We start from the raw sequence: 14,194 nt of genomic DNA, 5'->3' as shown, positions 1-14,194 counted from the left end.
TGTAGAAAATGTTTGAAAAGCACTGGCATAGAAACTACTTGTAGATAAAGCAGGACTTTGCCTATCTTTGAGAGAAAACATTAGAGGGTTTGTGACCCTGGATATAGTGACACATACTACAAAACTGAAATCACACCAAACAACTTAGATTGCTATGCGTGATGCAATCTGACTTCTCTTTCCTATTTCTTTTTTTTAATGCTGATTTAGACCTTCTACATTGATCTCATAAACAAGCAGTTTGAAAAAAACTATGGTAGAAGATGCTTCAGGGAGTGATACATTCAACTTAGCAAAGTGTAAAGAATTTTGACATAAGCATGACTAGTGCCTGGGTAAAATGATAAAATCCACTCTGTGGACTGTAAGGCACGTGGTCCAGAAATGCGGTTTCCCATTGTCTTCATTAATGCAAATATTCACATGAAGCTCACTATGGATGTAGACTCATTGAACATCCTAGCACTCAATAAGTTGAATTGCTAAAAGCTAAAATTAAGTATATTTCAAGTATAATAAACTAATAGTTAACACATGATAGTGTTTACTATGTGCAGGCATTGTTGTAAAGAATATATAATATCTATAAGGAGTGTATATATAATATATATACATATATATCCTCTCTCTATATACATTTACTCAAATATGTACATATACAAAATCTTTGACCATAAAACAACTCTGAAGCAGATACTGTCATCATCCCCATTTCACAGATGAAGAAATCAGTAAACAATAAATATAGTATCTAATCAATGTAAAATTTCAAGAGTGTTACAACCAATTTGTTTTCATCAGCACAAAAGGAAAGAGTTTGGTGTAATCCCAGATGTCTGGCTAAAGCTCTGGCAGAGGCAAGAATTAAGTGGCCCCAGCATGTCTGGTCTCCTGGCTCCCTCAGCGACACTGAGGAAAGCTATCTCAAGAGCAAATACATTTTGATCGGCCCCAAGGAGTGAGTGGCAGTTGTTCTCTTCATAGGGGAGAGTGGAATCAAGGGAAGTTAGACAACCCATCTTTGCCCTACTTCCTGCTTCCTTTTTCACCAATTACAAGCCTTTTGGGTTCTGCAAAACAGCTTCCTTATTCCTCTGACCAAAGTTGGTTGCCCTGCTCACTTTGGCCAGAGGTTGGTTGCACCACACCTTTCTGCTGTCACAACCACTAGAAGATTCAACCCTTTGTTTCCCTAATAATCTTTTTTCGTACTTGACTGTGAGTCCCTTAAGGAACATAACATTTAACTTATTGGGTCTTCTGTACCTAGGACAGAGGTTGAGATTGAAATGTTCGAAAGGAATTATATATCCATCTGCTGGGGCAGGCTAATGGTAGCCCACAGAAGATACTCCCCTCAGATCCAGCAGTAAGGCAACTCAACTGTTTAAAACTGGCAGGGGGAGAACTGAGCTGAACCGGGCTGGCAGAGTAATGTTTTTTTTAGGAATTTGCTCCCATTTATAAGATGTTGCATCATCAAATCAAATAATAAAATCAAATCCAAGTACAGTCAGTCCTCGATATCTGTAGGTGCCAAATCTGCAGATTCAACCAAATGAAGAAGGAAAATACTTGGAAAAAAAAAATCCAGAAACTTCGAAAAAGCAAAACTTGAATTTGCCACCTGCTGACAACTATTTACATAATGTTTATATTGTACTTATAACTATTTATATAGTTTTTACATAGTATTCAGTATTATAAGTAATCCAGACATGATTTAAAGAATACAGGATGATATGCTAGGTTATATGCAAATACTATACCATTTTGTATAAGGGACTTGAGTCTCCATGGACTTTAGTATCTTCAAGGGGTCCTGGAAGTAATCCCCCATGGATATCGACGGACAACTCTATGTCCATTTGGTATATTTGTTTTTCTCTTCTTACTAGGGGTGGGATGCTTCACTTCTTCCTAAGATGGGGGTGGGGTACAAGGGAAATAGCTTTTATTTTCCCTTTATAACAATGGTATGATTCTGAATCTAACAGACCATCACACAACTCTGTTGGTTGATTATTTTACATCTATTCTACTGCCGACTTAAAAAAAAATGCACAATGTGAGAGTTGTGAGTTAAGTTTTATATGGGGCAAAATGAAGACTATAGCCTGGAAGACAGCATCTCAGATAGCTCTGAGAAACTGCTCCAAAGAGGTAGGGGGGAAGGTTAGTATATATGTGATTTTGGTGAAGGGGGAGTACAAGCAATCAAGCACATATTTTTGCAGAAAGTTTCTGCTAGTCATGGGGAGCAGTCATCACCATGAAGGATTTTAGTGCTTTTCTAGATATGAGGAGATAACAAGAATTGGGCTCATAAAATCAGCTCCTGAAAATATCTAACTATCTGAAGACCTGTTCAGCCAGTTCTTCCCAGAGCACAGTGCCCCATTTCTGCTCTCCACCCTGAGCTCCTTTCAGGGGGTGTTGAAAGTCAGCAGCTACAGCAGCACATGATTAAATCCTTGTAGAGGTCGGTGGCAAGTGCCAATGGCAAGTGCCAATCTGTAGTTGACACTACCCTGCACAGAGACAAATTAAATAACTTTTTGAAACTTCATTTTTTAGTCCTAGGAGTTTTTACAAATAAAATGACATGTGTTGAGACAAATTACATGCTTAAAAATCTGTCGTTAACATCAGTTTTGCATAAAAAAACTATTCAGCGACTGTTACAGTGGCATTTCTTTGTTGGTGGTGGAAATAATGTGTGAATAGCTATGCTAACTTAGAGGCAATTTTCAGGTTTCGAGACTACATAAAAAAGCTAAGAGTTCAATAGGAAATGTTTGTGGGGAGCTGCTGGTAGACTTTCTTGTTCATTTATTATGTAATGACAGACTGATATGATTGAAATGAATTAAATATTAGACCTACTTAATATTTTATATGCTATATGTCATCATAATAGCAAAGTACATAGATCACATTATTGACTGCCTTTGGATTTTAAAAATAAAGATTGCTATTCTGATGAATACCATTTCATTATTGTCTGCCTTGCTCAGTCAAATTAAAAAATATAATAGCTATCTTTATTCCCATTTAAAGCGTGGCAGTCATCAAAATGTTGAAGTCTATCACAGAATATTAAAAAAGAAGTCATTTTTGTGGGCGGGTTATAGAATATAGCAAGGGCTTCCAATGAGAAAGTCAATGTTTTCATGGAGATTTCAAAGCCTTATTTGACACACCTTGGCACCAATGCTTCAGCCATTCCCAATCCCATATTTGTTGCCAGATGCTCCTCATCCTAAACTCCTGCAGATTTCAAGAATTTGGGAAAGGGGGAGTTAAAAGTGTCTCTTTGTGGGGAATTCCCTGCTGGTCCAGTGGTTAGGACTCAGCACTTTCACTGACAAGGCACAGGTTCAATCCCTGGTCGGGGAACTAAGATCCCACAAGTCGCACAGCTTGGCCAGGAAAAAAAACTAAGATCCCACAAGTCGCACAGCTTGGCCAGGAAAAAAAAAAAGTATCTCTTTGTCTCCAACAAGGTACTTTAGCTTGGAAGCAGCAGACACCTACTTAAATTAGCTTATGTGAGAAAAAAAATGCATTATAAAGATACAGGGGTGCTAAAAAGAAATGAAAAAGATATAGAGGAAGCTTAAATGCATACTACTAAGTGAAAGCAGGCAATCTGAAGAGGCTACATACTGTATGATTCCAACTATATGACACTGTGGAAAAGGCAAAACTATGCAGACAGTAAAAAGATCAGGGGTTGTCGGCGAGGGATGAATAGGTGGAGAACAAAGGGTTTTTAGGCAGTGAAAATACTTTGTATGATACCATAATGATGGCTACATATTGCTGTACATATGTCCAAATCCATAGAATGTACAACACCAAGAGTGAACCATAATGTAAACTGTGGGCTTTAGGTGATTATGATTTGTCAATGTAGGTTCATCAATTGTAACAAAATGGACCACTCTGGTGAGGGATGTTGAAAATGGGAGAGGCTATGCATGTGTGGGGACAGGGAGTATATGGAAAATCTCTGTACTTTCCTTTCAATTTTGCTGTGAACCTAAAATTCATCTGAAAAATTAAGCCCTTAAAAAATGCAGGGGTGTTTCTTGGACACCAAGAACTGGAGGTGTATTTCCGTCTCATGGGGGATTAAAATCTGGAACTCTAAAGCAAACTCAGGCAGCTGCATCTCAGTTTCTGTGTCTCTCCCTCTGGGGCTGCAGACTCTCTCATGCCTGACTTTCTTTGTGAATGGGCATAATTCTTACTCCGGAAAACAGGCTCGTTTTTGCCTACAGCAGAAGATAACCTTACTTTGTTCCAGCAAGCAAAAGAGCCTGGACAGCACCTCTGAATATGGAGCCCTTTTCTCATTCAAAACTGTTCTTAACCTGGGTCCATGTATTTGGATGGCATTTAAAAAATTACATGTTGATTTTCACTAACCTCTAACTGAAATCCATTTTCTTCAAATATGAATATAGGCAACAAAGTGCAGTAGAAATTGCAGTAGCTGTAGCTCCACCACTGTGATGGATGTTAGGATGTGCCACTGAGATTCTCTTTCAGGAATGAGGACTTATCCCCCAGCTGCTGGAAAGCTGTTGGCAAAGTGTCCCCAGCTGTCAGACCCTTCAGGGATGGCTTCAACTGCAGAGCCATCTCACCCTGGGTCATCACCTTGCTGGGGCTGCTTCCATCCATCGGTTGACCAGTGCTGGGATATACAGGCCTGGCCCTCTCCTCTGTTTCAGGACAGCTCTGAACTTCCTTTCCTTTCCCTTCCCCTCCCCAGGTGCACTCTCTAGTAAACCCCCTGAATGCCAATCTCCAGCTTAGATTCTGCTTTCTAGGGAACCTGATCTGTGGCAGTCACTGAGGAAAACAACAGTATTTTCATATCACATCACAGCTGTTGTAGATATCTTGAAATATTATATATGCTCATCCCCATTTCAACATTATAGTAGTTATTAGGCTACTGGATTGTGTTACTTAATACATTAATAAAAATATATTTTACTATGTTAAAATTTGTTTTTAATATTTTGGTAACTGTATTCTAATATAATTGGTTTTCTTTGTCATTCCTTAAATTTCATTTTGTATATGTGAAGGATGGTAGAATATGCCACCCCAAAATATGCCACTTTGATATAAGGATTATTTTGAGCTAAAGGCACCTGGAAAACAGGAGGTGCAAGAAGGGGTCTCTGACTTCCCCCTTTTTCTTCCTGAAAGTAGGGAATACAACCCCCATATAGAAGATGTCTTCCCTATACCAGGAAAAAAGTAACCTTTTTTTTCTGTCACCAGGGAAGGGGGGTCGAGCTCAAGAGAAATCTGTACAAACAAACCTTATAAACTAACCCTCATCTTCCTAGTCCCTTCTCCACTATTAACTACCCTAGCTCAAGCCCCCTCAGCCTTGTCACATTTTCACAATTCACTACTCTGTCCAGCTCAGTATATAAGTGTTCAACCCTAACTGCTTCTTAGGGTCTTCATTTCCTTATGAGGGCTCCAGTGTCACATAAAATTTATGTTAAATAAATTTATATGCTTTCCTCCTGTTAATCTGTTTTATGCCAGTTTAATTCTCAGGCCCAGCAGAAAACCCTGAGACAGCTGAGGTAAAATTTTGCCTCCCCTACACATGGATGGGATTCTGAGGAGTCCATAGGCTTCACAAGACTGCCAGAGAGGTCCGTGGCAAAAGAAAAAAAAGGGAGAGGGGTTATCCCTGAGAACTCTCTCTCAGGCAGTCCTGCTTTTTTACAAGGTTTTAAGCACTATCTGTACGCCGGTGATTCCCTGATTTTCATCAAACTTCACTCCTCCATTGCTCTATTGCCACTCAGATGAACTCCAGCATAACCCTTAACTGATCTTTTCAAATCACCATTCTTCTTTCCTATTCATTCTCCACGCATACACCAGGATGATTTTTTTAAAACAATATAACAATATTTCTGGAGTAAATACTAAAGTCATAGTTAACATTTCCCAAGTGTTGACTATGAACCAGACTCTGCCATTATTGCAATAATCTTTTAACAAGTCTAGGAAGTAGATACTATCATTATAACTATTCCACACATATGGAAACTAAGGATTATAGAAGAAAAATAAGTTTTCCAAAAATTACACAGTGGCAGAACTGAGATTATGATTTCAGAGCCAAAGCACCCTCTTTATCTTTTTTTGAAATAACTTTTTACCATGAAAATTTTCAAACATACCCCCAAATACAGAGAAATGTATAATAAACTCCCATGTACCTATCACCCAGATTCAACAATTTTCAACATTTTGACAATTTTACTTCCTTTATCACCCACCCACCACCGTCATCTTTTTTCTTTTCTTTGTATCTGCAGTATTTTAAAGCAAACCCCAGACATCAAGAATTTTACCCAGTAAAATAGAACCAATAGAACCCCATAGCACATTTCAGTGGAATGATGTTTGTAAAATATTAATAAATAATAATATTAATAAAATATTAATCATACCATTCTCTGTTGAAAATATTTTAGCAGATTTCTATTCTACTTTGGATAAATCCTTAACATGACCTACGCACCCCTGACTCACATGGCCCAGGTCTACCTTACCAACACCATCTGATGACGCTCTCTGCCTTGCTCAAGAAAATCCTAGGCAGACTCATCATCTTTCAGTACCTCTAGCTCTTTTTCAGGTAATGGCCTTCATATCTTTTCTTAACCCTGGGAAGCTCTCCTTCCCCCCATCCTCCTGTTTAAATGTTCCTTCGTCAGAGAGACTATCCTGTGTTAATTTAGATTCCAAGTTCTTCCCAGTCTAATTCTTCCTCATCTTAATTTTTTCTTACAGCATCCTGTTCTTTGCTTTCATTCTCACTTCTCACAATAGATAATTTTGCATTTATTTGCATGTTTGTCTGTCTCTGCCACTAGGCTGTAAGAGACCTGTCAGTCTTGTTCAATAATCTATACCTTGTCTCAACAGTGTCTGGTACACAGTAAGCACTCACTAAAACGTATATATAATGTATAATTTACAGTTAAAAGTGTAAGTGTAGAAAGAGCAGCTACATTAAATTTTGAAAAGGATGACCTATTTTATTTAAATATTTAATTTTCCATTGTTCCTGGCTATAACAGATGTGACTGCTCATCAACACTAACTGATGAAGGATTGATAAGTTATTTCAGATCATCCATTAAAAAAAAAAAGACACCCTCTTTCTAGCATATAAAATTTCTCCCCATTATCTGCAAGAACTAGAACTTTATAACATACTTTTCTTTGGTCCATATATATAGAAATGTATATACATATCTATATATAGATTTTTTTTTTCAAAAATTCTCTGGAAGTACTTAAGATCATCAATAAGAAATTCAGGTGGCTTTCTTGGAAATGTTATGAGTCAGGTCTTAGAAACCTATCTCTAAGGCAGTCAGTATAAAACAGTCATTTCCCAATACTCTGAAGTGTGGACAGTCTGGCATTTATTTGATCTGAACAAGTTCCCTGCCTCAGACTGCTATGAAGTATTGTTCTAGGCTTAATCTCTACTGCAGTATGTATAAAATGGAATTAGAGTTCATTGTTACATTTGCTACAGTTACTGACATGATGGATTATAAGTACTCAATCAGAATGCATTTAGCATTATGATTTAGTAAAGTGGCCAAAAGAGGAACATTTGTTCTCTTTTTATTATACAATAATGTTTTTATTAGAAAAGTAATATATGTACATTGTTGAAAATAGGAAAATGCTGAAAAGTATAAGGAAGAGAATGAAAATTGCTGATGATCCTACCACCAAAGAATAATCACCATTAATATTTTGGCTTATTTGTTTTCAGATGTTTTTTCCATCATGAAATTACTGCTATATGAGCCTTTTGACCTACAAAAATGTTAATTTCATGTGGTTTACCCTAAACAATGTCATAGACATATTATTTTACATCCTTAAAAGCATACTAAACAGATTGTTTTGTAGTTTGCTTTTCTCATTTAACATGATAATTTAAGTGTTCATAATAAAAAAACTTTTTGAAAACATTATTATGAGTGACTATTATATTCTAATGTGTGGATGTACCACAATTTACCTAATGATTCCCCCACTATTGGACATATTTGTTGTTTCCATTTGTAACTATTAGAAATAGTGCTCTGATAAATATCTCTACATATAATTATTTGTATCTATTTCAGATTATTTTCATTTTTAGAAATAGGATTCTTGGGCTTCCTTAGTGGCTCAGTGGTTAAGAATCCACCTGCCAATGCAGGGGACACGGGTTTGAGCCCTCGCCTGGAAAGATTCCACATGCCTTGGAGCAACTAAGCCCGTGCGCCACAACTACTGAGCCTTCGCTCTAGAGCCCGCGAGCCACAACTACTGAGCCCACACGCCACAACTACTGAAGCCCACATGCCTAGAGCCCGTGCTCTGCAACAAGAGAAGCCACCTCAGTGAGAATCCTGTGCACCACAGCGAAGAGTAGCCCCCACTCGCTGCAACTACAGAAAGCCTGCACGCAGTAACAAAGACCCAATGCAGTCAAAAATAAATAAATTAAAATAAATAAATTAAAAAAAAAAGAAATGGGATTCTTGGTTACAGGTTGTACATCTTTTTTTCTTTTTAAAAATATTTTTAAAAATATTTATTTATTTATTTTTAATTTTTGGCTGTGTCGGGTCTTAGTTGCGGCATGTGGGATCTTTCATTGCGGTGCCCAGGCTTCTCTCTAGTTGTGGTGAGTGGGCTGCAGAGTGCATGGGCTCTGTAATTGCAGCATGTGGGCTTAGTTGCCCAGTGGCATGTGGGATCTTAGTTCCCCGACCAGGGATTGAACCCGCATGCCCTGCACTGGAAGGCAGATTCCTAACCACTGGACCACCAGGGAGGTCCCCAGGTTATACACCTTTTAAAGTCTATTGATACTTATTGCAGGAATTTGATTCTAAGAAGAAACATATGTCCTATGAGTGCAAGGGCCATGTTTGTTCGCTCACCTGTTTCCCCAGTGGTTAGACTATTACCTGTCACATTGATGATACTCAATAAAACATTTGTTCAATGGACTAACATATGGCACCAGCTACTGAAAATAAAAAAAGTTTCAGAAAATAGCACCTTTTAGCCTCCTGCGTGTTTTAGAGATATTTTATAGTGGTTGAAAATTTGAACTCTCAAATTAGATAAATTGTAGTTTAAATTTAGAAAATTCAGCTTACTAGCTGTGTAACCGTGGGAGTATATTTAACTTTTCTGGGCCCCAGTTTTCTCCTCTCTAAAACAGGAAGATTGACAGCATCAATCTCACTGAGATGTTGTGAGGATTAAATGAGATAATTTGTACAGAGATGCATTATGGTGCCAAGCACATAGTAATTGCTCAATAAATGTTTTCCATTACTATTTTACATAATTGAGAAATTCTGAAAATACTTTTTACCCAAAAGTAGGTACATAGGAAAAGAGATGATTCTATGTAAACGTCTCAAAATAGTAAAGAAATACAGATGAGAAAACACAACTTTGAAAATTCTATGTTTCAAAACCTTTTAAATTCCTTGTTGGTTGTTTATATTATCCCAGGTCTTTTTCCCTCTAATGGTTGGCAGAAAAATCTTCACAGGATTAAAAAGTTCCTCTTGCAGAGGAGCATAGAAGGGGCAACTGGGGAAACTGGCACCCTTCCCTACAGCCAGTCTTCCCTGGGGGGTGTTGCTGACTGAAAGAGAGGAGGATATCTGCAGTGATGTAGACAGGAGCAAGAACACAGGCAGCAGGCACAGACTGAGAAAGGACTTTGAGACTTGAAGAGTTTCAGATCCAGACAAGCTGCTGACATTGTGTGGCTGGGCTAGGTCATGGGCAGCAGTGGTGGCATTGAAACTGAGCAATCCCCAGACAGGCTTTCTTGGTAACAGATCTCTTTGTGTTTCCTGCCTCTCGCTTAAAGAAAAAATTCAGTCTTCTGAACCTTCCCTGAGTTTCAAAAAGTCTGGCTTAAGGGTTAATGATCAGAGGAGTGAGAACATGCAGAGACAAAGAACAGCAGTCGGGCAGGAGAATTGATAACAATTTAAACAATAAAATAGCCATATAGCACAGTCACAGGACCTTAGTTCCTCCTTGAAGGATGTGGATAATAATGTCTGATGCACATTCTTAAGCTGTTTTTACAGAGACCTGACTCCCACCAACTGAAAACTGCTGACCACAAGTGGGTAGACCCCAGACTGGTTGGAACCAGAAGGTTGATGACTGCGATTCCTGAAATATTACCCTTTTACCTCACCATCAACCAATCAGAGAACTGTGCATGAGCTGATCACACAGCCAGAGACCCTCTCCCTCATGCTGTCTTTAAAAACCCTTCCCTGAAAGCCATCAGGGAGTTTGGGTCTCTTGAGCATTAGCTACCTGTTCTCCTTGCTTGGCACCCTGCTGTACTTTCCTTCATCACAACCTGGTGTCAGTAGATTGGCTTTGCTGTGCATTTGGCAAGTGGACTCAAGTTTGACTCATTTACAGCCTATGGACCAAGCAGGTATTGGGGCCAAGGCCAGGCACTGTCACATTAAGGACTGACTGGCAGCAGGTCAGCAGTGCTAGGAAAGAACTGGCCCTGGGTAAGTGTACTGGTGTTGAGAGTAGGGACCATATCAAGTCTTAGTTTTCTGAGATATGCTATCTTTAGTCATTTAATCTGCAACAATTATTACAAGCCTATTATGTGCCAGGCACTTTTGTAAGCCCAGAGGAATAAGTAGTTAACAAACAAAAAGATAAACATTCTACCTTTTGTGGAACTGTATTCTACTGGGAGGATATAGACAATAAATAATAATTATAATACATAGGTACACGATATAACATATTATAAGGTGATGAATGCTTTAAAAAAAAAGAGCTGGATAATGCAGATGGCAAGTGTGGGTGGTAGAGGGGAAGTTTGCAGTATTGAATGGGGGTTATTATGGGTGGGCCTTGTTTAAAAAGTGATGTTGGAGCCAAGACTTAAAGGAGGTAAGGGAGCAAGCTGTATGGATACAAGGAGAGAGTATTCTAGGTAGAGGACCAGCAAATGTGAAGGCCCCAAGGTAAGTGTGTCTATATTTGAAGAAAAACAGGGATGTCAGAGTGGCTAGAACAGAGTGAACCAAGGAGAGAATGGTAGGAAATAAGGGCAGGGAGATTAATGGGGAACCAGTTAGTGTAGAGCCCAAGAGGCCATTGTAATTGTGGGTAGTCCTGGATCAGAGTTTCTCAGTTATGTCCTATAAATATGCATATTCTATAAGAGGGGTTTCCTGGGCCCATGCCTACGCTGCTCAAATGGAATGTAGGTACAAAGAATATACTCCTAAATTTGACATTCAGGCATTCTCCAAAGTTCTTTCTCCCTGTGATGGGTAGAGGAACTTGTGGGCAACCCTGGGGAAATAAGTAGGAGATGAAGGTGATGCCCAGATAGATCCTCCCTGAGTATTTGCTTCAGAGAATTTCAAATATGTTGTAAGATTCTGGCTGCTGGGTCCAACCCTCATGCTCCCAAACCTTCCACCCCTTCAGGGGCATAACTGGGGACCCCTCAACTTTCACGAGAATCTGACTCTACCTGCAGACCCTAATGTAGAAAAAGCTTGCTGAAGTGGGACGGTCTAATTCCCCAAAAGGAAACCAAAGCTGTGGCAGCCTTTCCACTAAAAGGAATGATTAACAAACACTCACAGTAATGAAGAGGAGGCGAGTATGATTAAGGACTATGACTATTCAAGATCTCTATGATTAAACGTATCACTTCAAAATTCTTCAAAGCACACAAAATTCTCCAGTTTTGGAGTCAAAAGCTAAAGCATTTACTTATATTTTAAGATTTGGAGGACTGAAGATATTATGTTTTTAAGAGCTATTTACAGCTTTACCATTTTTTAACCTTCATCTCAGACTTCTTATTTTTAAACATGTGTGCTCTCTCTATGGAAACCTAAAGCTTCATTTATTTAAATTTCAGGGATGTTGAAACATTAAAATAAATATTTAGAATTCATGTTATATATGTGTTTTCTTTTTGATATATATAAATTTATTTATTTTTGGCTGCGCTGGATCTTTGTTGCTGCACGTGGGCTTTCTCTAGTTGCAGCGAGTGGGGGCTACTCTTCGTTGTGGTGTGTGGGCTTCTCACTGTGGTAGCTTCTCTTGTTGTGGAGCACAGGCTCTAGGCACGTGGGCTTCAGTAGTTGTGGCACACGAGCTTAGTTGCTCCGTAGCATGTGGGATCTTCCCGGACCAGGGCTGAAACCTGTGTCGCCTGCATTGGCAGGCGGATTCTTAACCACCAGGGAAGTCTTAAGTGCTTTCAATTCATGTGAATATATATAAGATATAACTCTAAATAGCTAAAAAAAAAAAAAAAAAAAAAAAAAAAAAAAAATCAGAGAGCTCTGCCAAGAGGTGGGAGTCAAATGAGTAATAGCTACCTAGTTGGAATTAGGCCACTTTGAGGAGCTACTCTTTCTAGAGGCTTATCTATTGATCACCTTAAGAAACATTTCTTTGTTGGTGTGACAGGTTGCTGACCTCAGATCTTAAACCCAGCCATGGATTTCCCCTTCCAGATTAAAACTTAGATCAGCTTACTCAGAAGAATGCTTGCCAGCCTCATCCCACCCTTCCAACTAGCAGCTGCAGTGGGACAGGCCTGAAGTCACCCAAAGGCTTGGCTAGTAGGCCTACATGTTCAACACCAATTTTTCCTTCTGGAACATGCTCTCCTCAGTCTTCTCATCTCAGGAAATGGAACTACCACCCTTTTACCTGTTCAAACTAAAAAGCTTAGAGTAGTCCTTTGACTCACCACCTCTTCCCCCTCCACCATGTATATCTAATAAATCAACTAATCCCAACAGCTCCATCTCTGAAAGATGTAGTGACTTTGTCCTCTTCCTTTACTGATACACTCTTACTCCATACGTTCATTGCCTCTGGCCTCAGTTCTTGTGAGAGCTGCCTAAATAATCCCCATGCTCCTTTTCTCAACATAATAAAAGCTATTTATGACAAACCCACAGCCAACATAACACTCAATGGTGAAAACCTGAAAGCCTTCCCACTAAAATCTAGAACAAGAAAAGGATGCCCACTCTCACCACTTCTATTCAACATAGTATTAGAAGTCCTAGCCACAGTAATCAGACAAGAAATAAAAGGGATCCAAATTGGAAGGGAAGAGGTAAAACTGTCATTATATGCAGATGACATGATACTATACATAGAAAACCCTAAAGACTCCACACAAAAACTATTAGAACTGAAAAACGAATTTAGCAAGGTAGCAGGATACAAGGTTAACATACAGAAATCTGTGGCATTTCTTTACACTAACAATGAAATATCAGAAAAGGAAAGTAAAAAAAAAAAAAATCCCTTTTAAATTGCATCAAAAAAATAAAATACAATACTTAGGAATAAACTTGACCAAGGAGGTGAAAGACTTATATGCTGAGAACTATAAAACATTGATAAAGGAAATTGAAGATGATTCAAAGAAATGGAAAGATATCCCATGCTCTTGGATTGGAAGAATTAAGTTGTTAAAATGGCTATACTACCCAAAGCCATCTACAGATTTAATGTGACCCCTATCAAATTACCTATGACATTTTCACAGAACTAGAACAAATAATCCTAAAATTTACATGGAACTGTAAAAGACCCAGAATTGCCAAAGCAATCCTGAGGAAAAAGAACAAAGCTAGAGGCATAACCATCCCAAACTTCAAAGACTACTATAAAGCTATAGTAATCAAAACAGCATGGTATTGACACAAAAACAGACATATAGATCAATGGAACAGAATAGAGAGCCCAGAAATAAACCCACACACCTATGGTCAATTAACCTTTGACAAAGGAGGCAAGAATATACAATGGAGAAAAGACAATCTCTTCAGCAAGTAGTGTTGGGAAAGCTGGACAGCTGCATGTAAATCAATGAAGCTAGAACACTCCCTCACACCAGACACAAAAATAAACTCAAAATGGCTTAAGGACTTAATATAAGACATGATACCATAAAACTCCCAGGAGAGAACATAGGCAAAACATTCTCTGACATAAATCGTAGCAATGTTTTCTTAGGTCAGTCTCCCAAGGCAGTAGAAATAAAAACAAAAATAAG

General features: G+C 38.6%; 1 long non-coding RNA gene across 1 annotated transcript; it reads left to right on the top strand.

The window, feature by feature from the left end:
- Positions 1–1,585: 1,585 nt before the first annotated feature.
- On the top strand, positions 1,586–13,467 carry LOC309642429. Its single transcript, XR_014253193.1, has 2 exons — positions 1,586–3,390; positions 3,432–13,467. It is a non-coding gene; the product is annotated as an uncharacterized lncRNA (long non-coding RNA).
- The last annotated feature ends 727 nt before the right edge of the window (positions 13,468–14,194 follow it).

This window comes from Balaenoptera physalus (genome assembly GCF_965194825.1).
Source record: "Balaenoptera physalus genome assembly, chromosome: 14".
Lineage (NCBI taxonomy): Eukaryota > Metazoa > Chordata > Mammalia > Artiodactyla > Balaenopteridae > Balaenoptera > Balaenoptera physalus.
Note: the sequence above shows the minus strand (reverse complement) of the source record. Positions and strands in the feature narration are given on the sequence as shown.